Consider the following 16748-nt stretch of genomic DNA (forward strand, 5'->3'; position numbering starts at 1 on the left):
TTATTATTTTCCACATGGTTAGTGACTTAACACCAGGTATTGGTCGCACCATGTTAGGTAGATAGTCACTGAATATAATCTTGTGCATGTGTTTTTGATAGCATATCAGTGGGGTAGGGCTAGTGCGGGTGGCATGATGATGGTTACACATTTTTGGCATACATATTGGATGCACATTTTGGCATCACTATGTTCATGGAGAATTTTTTTTGGCAACATTATATTCATACGACATTTTATGTAGTGGCTTGGTGGCCGTTTATCTTTTGTACATAAAATGGCGGCACACATATTTATTATGCACATTTGTTATAGGGACGTATTTATTCAAATGGTTTGTTTACCCTTAGTAGATGGCCCATATTAATTTATGTATGACACTTTACTAAAGTCAAGACCCAAGGATGGTTCACATTACTTCATGCATAATATTTTCCTAAAGTTTAGGGGGTGGAGTGTAAAAGTTATTTTTGGCTCACAAAGTAATAAAAAAAGATATCTAAATACACGTACTTGAAAGTGTGAGCCATCAAGCAAGTGGGGAGAGATTGTACCCAATGTGTGTATTGTGCATCTTCTCTTCTTTCATGTTCATGCAAGTTTATTTTTCAATAACCTATGGTATTTTGAGAGAGGTAGAGTGAGCTTTGTCCATTATTATATTGAATTTGTGCATGAAGACCATAACCCTCCTGCAAATAGTGGTACCAGAGCTAGACATACATCCAACAATGTTGTAGCGAACAATCCTCGGGAAGCGTGCAACCTGTCGGGTAAAAAAATAGCCCTCGGGAAGTGTGCCACTTGCTACACAGAGAAGCATCCCAAATACACGTTGTGCAAATGCGGTGGGTGCCAGAATCGGGTGTGGCACACCCGAAGGCTTGAAGGTACATCGTAGCATAGGCCCACAAAGGCCCAAGGCCCTGTAAAGGATCAAGGTCATTAGTAGGAGCAAGTGAGTAAAGCCCACAAGCTCTGTCTTCTATTTCACCTCTTAAATACATGCAAATGAAACCAACACACTATATATACCCCTCTTCCCACTCCCCATGTTTTGGCTTATGGGATTTGTCTTTTTCCTTCTCCCCTCTCCTCATTCACCCTCACACTTTTTCATAACCCACCTCCCCCCAAAATTTCTCCCCAAATTATACTATTTTGCTTCTAAAATCCATATCGCACCTCCAAATTCACCTCTATAAATCCCCGGGGGGCTCTTCACCTCATCAACCCCATCGTTTTGAGCTACTACACTCCTATTTTATTTTAAATAGCAAAAAAAAAATCATTGTTAATTCATGTGCAAATTGATTTGCAAGCTTCATAAGCAATGTGCTTATGAATGCCGACCTCTCCATCAACAATTTCACTCTCCAATCAACCCTTTTGCTTCATCAACAACACCTTCAAATATTTATTTTATGGTGCAAACGCAACAAATTGAAGCAGTGGTTGTGGAATTATTACCTCTTGTCCTTGATCTATTCAAAGCAAGGTGATCCTCTTCCCACATTCGACACTTGGCATCTCTTTTCTCAACCCGATGGTGATTTGCATTGTGCAAATGAGGTAATCGATTTTCCAAATCAAAAATGAATTCTTCTTCAAGTGATGATTTCAATATGGACAATGCTCATGGATTCACCAATTCTCCACTTCCTGAGCCCACACTCGATGAAATACTTTCATTAATCCAAGCTCAACTCCAAAAAGTGCAACAATGCCGCATGCACACGGAATCCTTATTGGAGCATGAGAAGCATACGCGGGCAACGATTCTCTAGAAGATGATCGTCTCACCAAGATTCTCAAAGAAGTTTTTGAAGCCCAAAGCACACACAAGGAATCAAAGATAAATCGTCGCTCTTTCACTTTTACAAAATTTGACGATAGAAAGGATGGCCGCATTGTTCTTTCATGGGGTTAAGTCAATTTGATGATTACTTTGCTGATGAAAACTTCTCCGAAAGAGACAAATTTAAATATGCCACTAATCACATGGTTGATAAAGCATATCTATGGTGAAATGTACTCCGCAATACTGCTGAGTGACAAGCCAACCACTTGGCTTGAGTTCAAAGACAAAGTCAAAGAGTCTTTCCTTCTACCTCAGTTTTATTTGCAAGCACGCCGTGCATGGAGAAAATTCTCTTGGAATGATCGTGATAATGCGTCACAATATACGGAGTGGTTTTGGCAAACATTATTACATCTTTGCATACTAGAAGATGTGCATGATGACACTTTGCAACAAAAGTATGAGAATGGTCTTGAAGAAGGCTTACAAGCAAAGGTGAATATGTTTCAACCTTCTTCTCTCTATGAGGCTATTTATCTTGCTCATGATGCAGAGAAGAAACTTCACTCCATCGACAAGTTTGTTAGGCCTATGCAAGGGCCTAGTCCAACAAATCAAAAATCATCTTTTGTGGGTAATAATTATCCATTTAGATGATTTGTCCCACTTGATTCTTTCAATTCAAATCGCACTCGCAATGGGTAATAATTATCCATTTAGACGATTTGTCCCACTTGATTCTTTCAATTCAAATCGCACTCGCAATGTTCAACACTCATGTGCACCCACATTTTCTCCTAAAAATGTATTTAATGGAACAACTTCAAAGCCAAATTTTGTAAATTCAGACCCCAAACCTAGTCACAATAGTGCTCACAATATCCCATCAAAAGCACCTAGGCCTACTCCTACTTGTCATCGTTGCCTAAAGCCAGGCCATATTGCGGCAAATTGCTTTGCCAAGTCACCACCTCCAAAGAAACCAACTGCTATATCAGTCCACTACATCGAAGAAGAAGCTCATGAGGTCAATGATGACACCATTCTAGAATGGACAAAGGACACTCTTCATGATGAGGTTAATCAAGAATCAAACAACCCTCTAGGTGAATCTCAATCTATCTATTCATTATTACGTATGCAAGGTTCAATATCGATGGTCATTAAGTTTGTGTTTTGCATGATGACGGGAGTTCGCATGATTTTATTTCAAAAAATCTTGTAAGGAAATTACAACTGCACACATCTCCCTCTACATATAAAGTAAAATCTAGGAACTCGTTACAATGACACTCGTGAAGTTAAAAATCTTAAAATTCAAATGGGCCATATAAAGGGCATCGTGATTTGTTGATTGCACCTTTACATTCCATGGATATCATTTTAGGAATGCTATTCCATCATCAACACAATCCTAACATTATTACAACACTCATACTATGCAATTCACACATAATGGCACATTGATTTCTCTTTCTAGTGCCTCTTCACTTGAACTTTTTCCCATTGATTACACATACACAAGCAAAAAGAGAACTTAGAACAGAGAACAAAGCATACATGATTTATGTGACTGAGGTAAAGAAAGTAAATCAAACACTCTCCCCACATCAACACTTTCTTGATTCTTTTCATGATTTTTTTGTTAATGACTATCCCCCTCACTTAACCCCTTCTCACCCCAAGGACCATAAAATAGAGCTCTTGCCACAAAGTCAACCACCACATCGTGCACCTTATAGACAAAACCCTTTGCAACAACAAGAAATTCAACGCCAAATTAAGGAATTACTAGATAAAGGATTGATACGACCTAGTAGTTCACCATTTGGAGCACCAATATTGTTAGTTCAAAAGAAGAATAAGACTTATCGCATGTGTGTCAATTACCATGCATTAAATAAAGTGACTGTCAAAAATCGTTATCCTATTCCTAGAGTAGATAATTTGCTTGACAAATTGAAAGGTGCTTGTGTCTTTAACAAGATAGATTTAAAATCAGGTTATCATCAAGTGCGTATGGACCCCACAAATATTTATAAAACTGCATTTCGTACTCAATTTGGTCACTATGAATTTCTAGTAATGCCCTTTGGTCACCCTATGAATTTCTAGTAATGCCCTTTGGCCTTACAAATGCACCGCCCACATTTGTTCGTATGATGCATAGAATCTTTTTGAACCATCAAGATTTTGTGATTGCCTTTTTTGATGACATTATTATTTTTAGTCACTCCCAAAAAGAACATAAAAACCATTTAAGAATTGTTTTTAAACTTCTTAAAGAGAACCATTTACATGCAAATCTTGACAAAATCTCCTTCTTTCAAAGTGAAATTGAATATCTTGGGCACATTGTTTTCGCTGATGGCATTCGTGTTGACCCTAAAAAGATAGCAACCATTAGAGACTGGCCAACTACCAAGACTATACATGAAGTAAGATCTTTTCTCGAACTTTCACGCTTTTATAGAAAATTTGTGCAAAAATTCTCTCATTGCATTAGCATTAAGATTACTGTTGAAAAAGAAAACTGTTTTTTGTTGGGGTGATAGTCAATAAAAGTCCTTTAACCGTCTCAAATATCTCTTAACTCACGTCCCAATCTTACAATTGCCTAGCTTTACTAGACCATTTTTCCTAGTTGTCACTAACGCTAGTGGATCTGGTATAGGAGTTGTTTTGATGCAATATGACCATCCCTTAGCATTTGAAAGTCATAAAATAAAACCCTTTGAACTCAATTATAGCACCTATGATAAGGAACTTTTGGCTGTAGTACATGTTCTTTGCATGTGGAAACACTACCTCATGTGTTTAGAATTCTTGATTAAGACTGACCAACAAAGCATTAGACACTTACTTAGTCAGCCTTTGATCTCCCACCGTCATATTCAATGGGCTTCCTTCATTCAAAGTTTCATCCCATGATCTAATAGCAACCGGGTCATGCGAATGTTGTTGTGGATGCTTTGAGCCATAAAGCATCAATTAATAACATTTGTGTTGTTCATATTGAATCTTTTGATGCTACGCGTAATAGTTATGCCCATGATGTTGATTTTTCAAATGATTGGAATGCACTTATTCATAATAACTATTTGCCTCTCAATCGTTATTCATATGCTTACGGTTTCGTATTCTTTGAGAAAAGATTATGCATTACTGCACCATTTAGGCATCTTGTTTTGCAAGAAATGCATCCTTATGTTAGGCATCATGTCGTACTTTCTACTTTGACATCATGTGAAAAACTTTTTTATTGGCCTAACATGAAAAAAGATATTGCAACATATGTCTCTGATTACATTGTTTGTCAACATGTCAAGCATCATCATGGAAAACCATATGGACTATTGATGCCTGACCATACCCAGGTTTTGATTGAAGTGACTCAATCTATTCAAAACGCTCAAGAAAGATATACAAAACAAGTAAACAAGAAGCAAAGACCTATGCAACTTCAAGAGAATGACATCGTTTGGTTAAGAATTGAAAAACGTAGACTTAAGAGCATTGAAAAAGCACCCCAAGATTAAACTTGCTCCACATTTTTATGGGCCTTTAAAGATTCTCAAGAAAATCATTACAATGCTTTTAGATTGGGCATCCCACCTCACTGGCGTATACACAACTCCTTTCATATCAGCTTGTTACGCCCATTTAAGGAAACTCTTCCACTTTATCGTGTTCTAGATGACTCACCTCTTTTACAAGAAGACTCAAAAATTTTAGTCCCATAATCTATCCTTGACCATGACCAGACCACCACTCGTACAGGTACTATTTATCATCGATACTTGATTAAATACAAGAATCACTATATTAAGGAAGCACAGTGGATACCTAAATCATCGTTGTCCACCTACCGTGCCTTGATTACTGCCTACCATTCACAGTCCCCTTAATTCCAGATATGTACACATACTCGCCAATTGAGGCCCGTGTACATATATCCATTTATGTGTATAAACTTGCCGATTGAGGCAGTACACTATGTGTAGACTCACCGATTGAGGCAGCACACTCTTTATATGCAAACTCACCAATTAAGACAACATGATTTCGTGTAGACTCGCCGACTAAGGCAACATAAGTAGAGGAAGAAGACTCGCTGATTGAGGCATCTTCCTAGCTTTATGACCAACTGAGGTCGGTTGCTTTCCAACCCCGGGGCATGTTATGGATTATGAAAATTATTGAAATATTATGGATTATGAAAATTATTAAAATATTTTTGTGGTATATTCTTATGGATATTTTTTTATTATTTTCCACATGGTCAATGACTTACTGCCAGGTATTGGTTGCACCATGTTAGGTAGATAGTCACTGAATATAATCTTGTGCATGTGATTTTGATAGCGGAACAGTGGCTAGTGCACACGGCATGATGATGGTTACACATTTATTTTTCGTGTTCATATTGGATGCACATTTAGGCATCACTATGTTCATGGAGATATTGTATATTTTTTGCGACATTTTATGTAGTGGCTTGGTGGTCATCAATATCTTTTATACATAAAATGGCAGCACACATATTTATTATGCACATTTGTTATAGGGAAATATTTATTCAAATGGTTTGTTTACCCTTAGTAGACGGCCCATATTAATTTATGCATGACATTTTGCTAAAGTCAAGACCCAAGGATGGTTCACATTACTTCATGCATAATGCTTTCCTAAAGTTTAGGGGAGCAGGGCCCAAAGTGGAGTGTAAAAGTCATTTTTGACTCACAAAGTAATCAAAAAAGATATCTAAATACACTTGCTTGAAAGCATGAGCCATGAAGCAAGTGGGGGGAGATTGTGCATCTTCTCTTCTTTCATGTTCATGCAAGTTTATTTTTCAATAAGCTTTGGTATTTTGAGAGAGGTAGAGTGAGCTTTGTCGATTATTATATTGAATTTTTGCATGAGGACCACAACGCTCTTGCAACATGTAAGCCTTGATCAACATCGATAGCCAATCACCCATTATAAGACAAAACCACAAAGTGCTAGCCTAAATAAGTGTAATGTAATAAAGAGTAAGAAATATTAGGTACCAATAATGGTACTACAAGCTCAAGGCTACTATGAAGTAGTAGCACAAATCTAAATACTCAAGCAAAGGACGGATCAAGGTAAGAGTAGCTTTAGATAATCAACTTAAAAACACAAAGCAAACAAATACAACAACATAAAAACCACTCCAAATCTGTAAATTTTTCATGTGGGCAACGGAAAACTCAATGGAGGCCCATGTTTACCAAAAGTAATTAACAAGCTAAACAACAACACAGCAATATTATTAAGGAGGGGGTCAACCAAACAAGGAAGAGAGATTATGAAGGAAGAGTGAGATTTAAAGCTTAGCCATGGTAATAAGAAAACTAGCAATTCATAGCAAAGACATAACAACAACTTGCAATTCACAACAATAGCATAATGTGGACTAGACTAAGGCAAGGTAAGGCAATTCAAAACAATGGTAGAAAAGCATGGAAGAAGACGATGATGGTGAGGCAAAAATAGAGCCAAAGTACAATACCTTGGTTGGGTGAGTGCAAGAGAAATCAAAGCTTGACGTAATTTAAACTAGTATATCCTATGACAGCGTTGTGGGGTGAGTGCAAGAGAAATCAAAGCTTGACGTAATTTAAACTAGTATATCCTATGACAGCGTTGTGCTAAGGCTTGGTTGTGGGGTGTTCTTTTAGCCAATTGATATAGTTACTTGGTAAGTTTCTAATTAGGATATGAGACATAGGAGAGATTCAAATCCCATTGACCATAACTAAGATGATTTTTTAATCAAACACTTATGGGTGAACCCTTCTGGTGGTTTATGGGTGAGCTCTTGTGGTGGTTTTCACTATGGTGTTTGCTTTGACTTACACACAGTGGATCCTCTATGAGTTCTTTTTGTATCCTAGTTGCATATGGCATAGTAAATCCATACAGAAGCATTTCCACATGCATTTTAAAGATTTTTTTAGATTTTTTGATATGCTAAGTTGCAACATAAGGCTTAGCCAAGCCATGATGAAGACTTCCCCCTCTAGTTTTCATAAATTTTTAAAATTATATAATATAATAAATAATAAGAGAGTCGATCCCTTTTTTAATTATTTAATATAACGAGAGTTGGTCTTAAAGAGTCTCAGTATCGAGTTAACTTGGTCTTTGTTGAATTAGGAAGGAAAGGAAGATTGTAAGAAATCATGTCTTCAGTGGAAGTGAAGGTACCAACACAAACACACACACACACACACACACACATCAAAGTTTCTCACATACAATTGGTACAATCATTCTCGCATGTAAGTACATTATCACAAGCTATATGGCTCTAAAACAATTTAACCTGTAATCGTGCATAAGTACATTGTCACAAGCTATATGGCTCTATAACAATTCAAGCTATAAATCGTTACTACATAAGTACGTTGTCACAAGCTATATGGCTCTATAACAATTTAAACATTTTGAAATTTATCAATGAAAGTGCTCATCTAAATAGGGCAATGGCATAGTTTTAAGGAGAAACTTGTGCCACCAGCGTGCCATACTTTATGTATGCTCTTTTTCTTCTTCTTTTTTTACACCATACTTTATGTATGGTCTTTTTCTTGGTCCTTTTAATGCCATACTTTATGTATGATTTGTTTCTTCTTCTTTTTTTTAATCCCCTCGTATAATTTGTACAAAGAAAATGTTGCCATAGTAAAACGATTGATGTTAGTTAATATGTTGATGTGCAAGGCGTCTTGTGTATTCAATAATGCATCCAAATTATTTATGACATTTTTTCATTGCATCCATCCCATGTCTTCTCAAATAGTCCGCTCTCTTTCTAGCAATAATGCACATGAATGAATCAGTATACCCCCACATGCTTACACCAACACCCTAGGCCGGCACCAATGTCACGAAATTGAGTAAGCTAGTGTGCCATCTTTTCTTTTTCAAAGCAACAATAACTACCCGCTTATGCACTGCATATCTAGGTTTACATATCAATGACATGTTTTTATGAGTCACATATCTTTCCACATGATTAATCCTACAATGGGTGATTGTCATCATGATAGCACATAGAACTATGGTTCTTGGACTATCTCTCCTACAATGGGTTGTTGTCATGATAGTATGTAGAACTATGGTTCTTGGTCTATGTCCTTGTGGAATTAGTGGTGCATGGAGTTGTAGAATTGTAGCATGCATCCTTGTTGTATATGTACCCCTAGCACACCAATGGTCTCTCTTATTTTAGCATTTTTCTAAATGTGCAAGGGAGGGGGAATATTTTATCATTTTTCTAGATGTGCAAGGGAGGGGGAATATTTTAGCATTTTTCTAGATGTGGAATGAAGGGGGAATTTTAACACTTTGGGATTTTTCTTGTTTATCCCCCTTGCATAAGCTATGGTTTTTCCATTCTACCCATCTATGTAGCCATGTGTAATAGACACCACAAGAGTGCTAGAGAGAATCTACATGGAGGTGATATACACCTTGGGTAAACTCTTTCAACCAAGTTTGGGGGGGGGGGGGGGGGCTCACAATGGTGTATGAATAAGGAGGATTGGGGTGCTTGAAACTGTAAGCAAGTGCCTAAGGATTATCTACAATAATGGGGGCAAAACCATGGGCTTGGGAGGCTTGAAATTTTAAGAAAGTGCCTAAGGGTTATCTACATTAATAGGGCCAAGGCCAAGCCCATGGGCTTGGGAGGCTTGAAATTGTAAGAAAGTGCCTGAGGGTTATCTACATTAATAAGGCCACAGCTATAGACTTTCTTGGCAATAATGTTCTCCCCCACAAGAGAGCTAGAGTGTAGACTCCTCTTGAGGCTAAACCATGTAAAAACTCCGGTTAATTAGTTACCCTCTTTCTTTCATTGGTATCAAAACTCTTGTCCTTTGATCCATTTATCATCTTTTCTTACTAGGTTTAGGTTTTTCTCACATGAAAACCCTACATCTATAGGTTGCCTCCAATTGTTGGCTCAAATCCAATTGATTGGAAGGGTTTATAGCAATTTGAGGGTGTCATATGAATAAGAATTCATGTTTGATTTTTTATTTCTTCCATTTTCCATTTTGGTTCTTGTGGTAGCATCGCCAACAATGAGGCACTCGGTGTAGTGAAGGCAACATAGGAGGGAGTAGTGCGATTGCACTGGTCATTGGCAATGATATCCACACAATCTTGCTACCATTGGTCATTGGCGATGATCTCCACTCAAGCTTGCTGCCCCACTAGTCATTAGTGATGATCTCCATGCAAGCTTATTGCCAGGCAATGGTCTCCATGTGATCTCAAAGGCAGCCAGGCCTGCACATTGTGGTGTTGGAAGGTATATTTGCCTAAATATTCTTGATTAAGAGTTGGATTTCCCCCCCCCCCCATTTCATTAGTTGTAAAACCCTAGTAAGAGGCTTTAATCTTGGGAGTCATTCACAAAGGCTTTTCACTTCTTGATGTATATATGCCCTAATCTTGTGAGGAATGAACTAATGGTGTGATTAGTAGAAGATTCTACATATTTTGGTTTTTTTTTAATCCAAGCTATGAAGTGCCATGCGTTCTACAATCATTCATACCTTCATCATGATTGCTTAAAACTCTCTCTATTTTTTTTAAAGCTTTCCTTAATCCATTGGGCAAGGATCTGGTTGATTTGTGCATTCTTGAGTAAGAAATTGGAAATGATATGCATAAGGGAATACTATGAAGCTTGGACCATAAACCTTGCCGTTGATAAAAGTGTTGCTTCATTTTGCAATTATGACTACACTCATGGTTTTCCTATACCATTTAAATTAATCCTTTGGATGCCGTTGAAGAATGATTGGATGCTATGGAGTATGCATTACCATGTGGCTATTATTAACTTGTTTGGTCATGTATTCCCATTGGTAAGAGGCATTTACTGTGGGAAGCGACTTGGAGCAAGAAAGCTATGGAAAATGAACTTGAGAAGTGTTTTGTAAATGGCAACAAGCATGTATTATAAATGCTTGCTCATGTAAGTTCTCTATCCATATCCTTGTTTAGTCATGTATTCCTACTGGTAAGAGGCATTTATTGTGAGAAGCAACTTGGAGCACGAAGGCTATGGAAAATGAGCTTGAGAAGTGTTGTGTAAATGGTAACAAGCATGTACTATAAATGATTTCTCATGGAAGTGCTCTATCCATATCCTTGTTCTTACACATCTCCATTTCCACATAGTGTTATTTATAGGAGAATGTGTGTGAGGGTGCCCTTGGCACATTGGTGGGGAATCCACCAATGTGACCTTGTGGAGAATCCAAGGATAGAGTGCCTTTGAACTCTCATGAGCTTTATGCCACACCCAAGGCCATAGTGCTTGGCCATGAGGGGAATCCTAGGTATTGGTGGAGAATCCAAGAGTAGAGTGCCTTTGAACTCTCGTAAGCTTTATGCCACTCAGGGTTGTGGTGCCCGAGCATGAGGGGAATCCTAGGTATTGGTGGTGAAGACATGGTCCCAACCTTTACCTCATAATTTCAAACTTGGTAAAGGGGGTGGGAATACTTGGGCGAGATATCGACAAGTAAATATACATCATGGCTATGAAAGCGAAATGATCAAGAAGCATTTGAAGCCAAATAATGTAATGAGGCAAAACAATGAGCATTGACTTGTCTTGAATTAAGGCATTGAATGCTAATTGGGATTGAAGTTTGGTCAAAATTGGTGACATATTGCTACATTACAATTGGAATTGAGATTTGGTCGCACATGTGCAAAGGCATGCCAAAATTTTGTCAAAGTATCTCTTGAGAGTTTCGGACTGAAACCCTTATTTTTGGGCAAACCCTAATTACTATTTGGAAGATGATTATATCCCCTTATTCTACTCAACAAGGGCTACCTCGCTACCTCAATCTATCGAATGCTCCTTTTCGGAGATCAAGAAGGTGGTCTATACTTGTGGTTGAGTTTTCTTCCTAGTAAACTCTATAATAATATATCCTCATTCTACTCATCAAGAGCTTCATGATGGTTTAAATATCATTGCATTCTGACATCGTTTGAACGGCAAATCTAACCCTAAAACAAAGAGAGGTACATGGTACAACATTATTATTTCTCAATAATTTTCTCACCAACCCTATCATACGCTAGGAGTCCAAATGCACTACTATGTGGAATCTATGTCAAAGCATAAGCCTAGATATATGAGCCTACCACGCATGACGCGAGTCTACCAAAGATGTGAGCCTACCAGGCGTGACGCGAGTCTAGCTCACTAGAACTGTGTGAGCCTATTTCATACAAAAAAAGTTGTGATTCCACCATATGTGAGGTTAGAGGCATGAGCCTATAAACATGGGCCCACATATGTGAGTCTATAGATGTAAGCCTACAGATGCAATTTTAAAAGAAGATTTAAGAAACTAAAAGCTGCACTAAAAAAAACATTCATTTTTTTATAACTTGCGCAAAACACGTATCTAATTTCATTCAGACGCGTGTGTGATTCAATTCACTCCTACACTCTAGAGACCATAGAGAGAACCTTTGATTGTGAACTCTATCCAGACTAGTTATTAGTGATAACAATCTAGTCAACTGTAGTGTATCAAACCATACCTCCTTAAACCCACCCAGCATTCAGTCCAAATGACCAGTACTCGATAGAGTGCCCCCTATTAAGAAGACAAGATCCTTTGGATCTACCTTAAATGATGAGATTTGGGATGAAATGATCCAATTAAATACAGACATGAGTAAAGGAAATAATGGAACCCCTAGAAACAAAAGCCACCATAGTCATCAGAGCCCTAGATTCATCAAGTAAGTAAATAGACTCAATATAAATATTACCATTAGCTTTTTAAAAATGGCATTAAACTGCTCAATTTTTAGGTGAAGCTTTAGCAAAAAGGAGAGGGAGCATGACCAGGTACCTCAAGGTTTGTAGATGGTGACATCATGGGTTGTCACGTGTCTTGCAACCACATGCAATTAGCTAAGGTTGATAACCTTAGTATAAAGGGTATGGTGTACCTTTGGCCGCCCCCTCATCCCTCCCCACACCTTTATGGAACTCATGGGATCAAGGGTGGGGGGCTCGCCCCTCATTGAGATTAGTCTTTGCATGTGTGCTTGATGTGCCTATGCTTCTAACATGGTATTAGACCTATGTTGTGCCTCTTCGTCGTTAACTCCCATTCCACAAAATACTCAATAATAAGAACACATTGTGCAAGCAAGAGTCCCACCTTCTCAAGGAGCCCATTATGGAAGCTTCTTCACCACGAAACGAAGTTCTAGTTCCTCTCTATTTTAGACAAGGGATAGGGAACACATGGAAGGGTAAAGAGCCAATAATTGGGACTATCTCAAACCTGAGGATTCCACAGCAATAAGAGCAATCACATACTGTGTCCTTAGCATCCACTACAAGCTTGTAGCCTCAAAGCTAGGCCGACGTAGGATAAGTGCCCCATGGGGCATGAAACACTAAACCCTAGGTGACAGAGGGTTTTGTGCAACCATTCCCTTGTATTCTACTGCCATGTGAATATGCAAAAGACATGCTTATGATAAAATTTGAAATGGGAACGAGTTCACCATGTATATAGCACCTAGAGAAGTCTAAATGAGGAAATCTTGATGGGATCATCAATCCTCACCATGACATAGCTCATTGTTGGTAAACCAAGGAAACCCAATAGGGTTAACTCTGGCGCAACGACAGATACTCCTCACACCAAGGGAACCATTAGCCCCACCAACCACTCCACACCGGCATAAGTTCAAGTGGCTGCCTAAAAACCCCTTACTAAGAGGTATGTATAGACTGCCATATTTGCCTCTGGTATTACAATCTCAACCGATTTCTTTAAGAATCATGCCAGTACAACAGTACTCAATGGCTCTACCTACAGAAACATAATTTACGAAGAGGAGAGCTATGAGCCTTATGAATAATAAGACCCATACGAGCAGCAATATAATCCTTATGGGTATCTCAAACAAGCTCCACCCATAAACTATGCATACTTGTTCCCATTAATTGCAATGCTTTCAATGCAAAGACCCACCGATGTAGAGTATCCTCACTCTACACACAAAATCCCCAGAGAGCTCCAAGCACTCCAAATCCAGTGCCGAATCCCAAATATCTTATTCCTTATGGGCACGAAATCCCCTGAGAGCTCTAAGCACTCCAAATCTAGTGTCGAATCTTGAATATGTTATTCCTTATGGAGGCATCTGCTACAAATGTGGCTTCGATCATGCTTACAAGGTTTGTCCCAACAGAGTGATAACTGCCCCAATGGTAGAAGCATTAGCAAACGTTTCGATGAGCCTTAACCAGCCATTGAGTGTACAAGGAGGACTTATTCATACAGTCCCCTTGTATACACGCAAAAATCATGACACGAGGACAACGACATCATGACTATCAAAAGTGGTTTGGACGAGAGATCTGAAGATGCACAACCCTTGCAAAAACACTAAGTGGTCTCCTATTAAAACCAACTCTTCCCAAAGAAAAGAAACCCATCAACGACCATACACAAACCTTCCAAAGAAACTCAAAGAGTACCCCTACCCCGGTTGGGAAAGGACTGAATGAAACAAGCCAAAGAGATTGTAAGGAAGGTGTATACTGAATTAGAGCCTATTCTCGAGTTATTGACCTAGCTTGAGCATATCCTAAACCTTATATGAGAGCCAATCATAGAACCTTAGAGGGAGCCTCAAAGTGAGCCAAAGGCCTTGACAGAATCTATAACTATTCTCAAGAGGCCACAAAAAGAGCAAGTTTTGGGGCCTTTGCCTTTGGAACCAATTCAAATTAGACTCTATACAGCTAGATGTTGTGAAAGAGGACTCAGTGGGAGGTAAAATTCGACCTTCCATAGGTCATCACCATAATATTTTCTTTTGGTGTGACGACTTCAATTTATCGCCTTTAGAGGCACTGTCTTTCTAAGGAAGATTCAATGCACATCCCTTGCACATTGGCAGGTTTGAGCCCACAATGTGAAACCAAGTGGTGAGTGTGAAACCAAGTGAGTGTGAGTATCACGCCTATGGGACATCATAAGCCTCGTCCTCCAAAGTCAGAGTTTCGATAAGTTTTGCAAGGAAATTCTCAACTTTGGAAAGACTTATCCACTAATTGGATGTATGGGAACCTAAGAGCCCACACAATTGAAATTAAAGAGGAGGAGATGAACCATACCACATTGAGCACCCTCCTTCTATAGCCGAAACTAAAGAATAACTAAAAGTACCCATGAACAAAGTGGGACACCTTTAGAGTAAGCTTCCACCACTTCTTCATGGTGACGGATTTCCAAGAAGAGGACTGTACACTAAATCCTTAGAAGGCCTTATATATGAGACACAAGGATAATTTACGATTGGGAAACCAATCACATTTACATACTCGAGGGTAACTAGTCCTTGAAAAGTAATTTGAAAACATGGAAGACATGGCTCGAGGCATTTTTGCTAATGAGTTTGGCATGGTTTGGTCAAATGTTGCAAACAAGTTGTTGGATAGTGAATATGAGAACTAATTATGAGCCTCTTCCAAAGCCTGACAATTGTGAGGACTTGATTCATGATGATAGCCTTCCCACAAAAAAACTTAGAATAAGGTTTGTAGAACTAGACAGGATTGAGACAACCTCCCTATTAATGCTTACTGTAGCATTCCTTTTAGGAGCAAACAATGACTTGGAATAAGGTTTGTGAAACAAGTTGGCAAGCTAGAGATAACCTCCATGTTCATGCTTAGTGCAACATCCCTTTTGGGAGCAAAGAAGAGCTTATGAACCTGTTCCAAATTTTTATGTTGGCCATCAACTTTGAGGACTGGATTCATGATAGGCAAGTCATTTTCTTTGTTGCTCATGAATAAGTGGTGCTTTATTTGGTGAACAAGCCGTGCACTATGGGCCGTGCATCACTAGATGGTTGAAAGGGGTTAGTGCACAAGCCGTGCACTATGGTTGCTCATTCTGTTGCAACTTCATTTCACCATCATGTGTGAAAGGGGTTAGTGCATGTGTCCACGTCATTCATTTTTCAAGAATTCCAAATGGAGAACCCCCTCTAAGTGTGAAAGATGATCTGCTTGACACTCCATTTGTTCCACATTGACCGTGTCCCAAAATGGAATGAAGAGATCACCACGGTCCCACAACAATCCCATGTGCCACACGTGGCAACATCAACTCGCCAAGCCTAAATCCAATCAAGCACACCAATGAAGTCAGTGGTGTGGTGTCAAAGCTTTCATCTTAGATGGGCAAGTGGTGTTTTGCCTTCACTCATCCAGCCCAAAATGGTAACCCAAAAACCTTAAACGCTAGTTTTGATGTTGCACCTCCTATCAACTGTACATGCACATATATTGAAAACTTAAATTTAAAAACCAAAACAGAACAAAAAACAACAAAAAACCAAAATAATCACATGTGCACACCCGCCCCTACCCCACAAAATAATCACATGTGCACACACACAAAACATACCTACCCCACATGCACACACAAAACACAAACATCCGCATACGAGTACACATAAAATAATCACATGTGCACACACACAACATACCTACCCCACACGCGCACACAAAACACAAACATCCACATATGAGCACTCCCTCTCCACACTTGCACACATGTACACACCCCCCCCCCCTTCATGCACACAAACACACCCACACATGCACACAAACCAGAACACTCACAACCGCACATGCACACCCTCACTACATAGGCACACACCTCTCTGCACTTGAATGCATGTGCACAACTCCCAACCCCCAGCTCTATCCACACACACAAATCCATAAAAATACCCCCTCCCCCCTAGGGCCCTTAATCATCACCTCCCTTTTTAACATATCACTGTATGTATATATTTATCTATACATACATATACAATATATATA

This window comes from Cibotium barometz, chromosome 25, assembly GCF_041138505.1.
Source record: "Cibotium barometz isolate CiBa-2024 chromosome 25, ASM4113850v1, whole genome shotgun sequence".
Taxonomy (NCBI): domain Eukaryota; kingdom Viridiplantae; phylum Streptophyta; class Polypodiopsida; order Cyatheales; family Cibotiaceae; genus Cibotium; species Cibotium barometz.